Raw genomic sequence first — 2,164 nt, 5'->3', positions numbered from 1 at the left:
AGCATCGGGACGATGCTTTTTATGTGAGGGGTGGCGAGGGCCTGCTGCTGGCCGAAACGTAATTAAGGCTCGAGAACCATTAATAACGCACTTTATTAGAAGGCATGGCGCCTCGAAGAACGCGACTAGACGCGACGAAAGTCAACGCGCGCACTCCACTCTCGCGCACACTTCTCACACTAGGCTCGGCCGGCTTGGCTTCAGGGCTGGCTGTGTGCTGAGGCTGGTAGGTGGCGCTACTAGTCAGACCGCTTACATCCGGCCCCTCTTTGTTTGACCAAGTCCCTTTGGTCTAGGAAAAGGCACTGCTTGATGTCTTCACAGCGAGAATAGTCGAAGCACTCGGGTGGACGTCCTGGGAGTGGCGATCGCTGTAGGTCTGCTGAGCTGTGGTGGGTCATGAAAGAAGTTTTTGCTTGATCTTCTTAACGCATACGAACAGTCATCTTATTTAGGGGCACATAGTTGGCACAAAGGCACTTCTTACTGCCTCTGCTAACAACTACTGCGGGGAATGCCCAAGGTCCTAAGGCTGGAAGAATAATGCCTTGGCGAAGGGGTGTGCTTGTCTGGGCCTCAAGAAAACGACGGTCTGCAGCTGAGTACCGGTAGGGAGATCGACTGTATGGCACGGCGTCAGGCGGCACGGCGTCAGTTGAGTGGACACGGCAGCATCGCCGTGACAATGTCGCCTGACGTGCCTCTGTTCATGCAGGTTTTCTGCGCATGCCTAAGCTTCATCACTGGGGGTGCAGCAAAATCTTTCGACCCTGGACGCCCTAAGCTTCGCTACGATACCGGCCTACCACGTCACTTCTGTGTGGGCGGTGTTTCAGGCCAGTTCGCTGAGGGCACCAGCACCCTGGAGCATCGACACGTGGATGGCCTTTTTCACTTTCCATCTGGGGGCACGATGACGTCACGACGCATGCTCACAAGGGATCATCTGCATGCTATAAATGCATGTCCATCGCCTACCGGCTTCAGTGGACACGGCAGCATCGCCGTGACAATGTCGCCTGACGTGCCTCTGTTCATGCAGGTTGGTGACCATAAAAATGGCTTCCATAGTAATGTTCTTGGTCTTATAGTGCTGCCGTGTCCACGAGTTGTCTTTGACTGTATATGTGAGTGTTTTTCCATTGCGGGCTTGTTGTTGGGTCTCTCTGGGGATGTAGAGAAGAATCCAGGACCAATAACGGAAGATTTGTGCAGGGAATTGCTCCAAAATCAGAAAGAAATTTTGTCTAAACTTACTGCGGTTCAGGAAAAGCAAGACTCGTTTGAAACACGATTCCTAGAAATGCAGAACCGGCTTCTCGTTATTGAAACTAAGGTTCAAAGCTTAGACGAGACTCGGAACAGACTTGCAACTCTTGAAGAAACTGTGGCCGGCCGCAGTCTCGAAACGTCTAGTCTGGTCAAACAGGTGGATGACTTGGATAATCGTTCACGACGAAATAACCTTATCATTAGAGGAGTAGCAGAAGAGGAAAATGAAAAGGAAGAAACAGTCGTAAGAAAAGTAAAAGACGATATCTTTAACGCTACTCTGAAAGTGAATGTGAATTCTATTGATAGAATTCACAGATTAGGTAAGAAACTTTCTGGTAGAACTCGTCCTGTCATCTTGAGGGTGGCAGACTATAGAGATAAAATAAAAGTTCTGCAGAATTGCTCGAAACTGAAGGATACTGATTACAGTATCAGCGAGGATTTCTCTAAAAGAGTACAGGGAATACGAAAAAAGCTATGGGACTCGGCAGGTGATGAAAGGAAGGCAGGAAAAAAAGGTAAAGCTTGTTTTTGATAAATTGAGGGTAAACAACACGCTGTACAGCTGGAATGAAGAGCGTGAGGAAAGGTGCAAACTGGGAAGTCATTCAGGAACAAGAGATAATTGACATATACCGGGTCGACATGTTGGCTTCAAAATAATTAATGTAAACGCGAGAAGCGTACTAAACAAAACACACTCGCTTGAAGCTTTAGTTATCGATCATGAACCTGATATTGCCGTAATTACGGAAACTTGGTTACATAAAAACATACCTGATAGCGAAATCACCCCACCTGGTTACACGTTGGTTAGAAGGGATCGAGATGGGAGAGGTGGAGGCGTGGCTCTTCTCGTCAAGCGAAACATCGTTTTCTCCCCTTTAGA

The 2,164-nt window shown here is 48.3% G+C and overlaps 1 pseudogene; it reads left to right on the top strand.

Moving 5' to 3' along the window:
• Window positions 1-656: 656 nt before the first annotated feature.
• Window positions 657-1,904, top strand: LOC119459376 (uncharacterized; annotated as a pseudogene).
• Window positions 1,905-2,164: the final 260 nt, after the last annotated feature.

Source organism: Dermacentor silvarum, chromosome 7, assembly GCF_013339745.2.
Source record: "Dermacentor silvarum isolate Dsil-2018 chromosome 7, BIME_Dsil_1.4, whole genome shotgun sequence".
Taxonomy (NCBI): domain Eukaryota; kingdom Metazoa; phylum Arthropoda; class Arachnida; order Ixodida; family Ixodidae; genus Dermacentor; species Dermacentor silvarum.
Note: the sequence above shows the minus strand (reverse complement) of the source record. Positions and strands in the feature narration are given on the sequence as shown.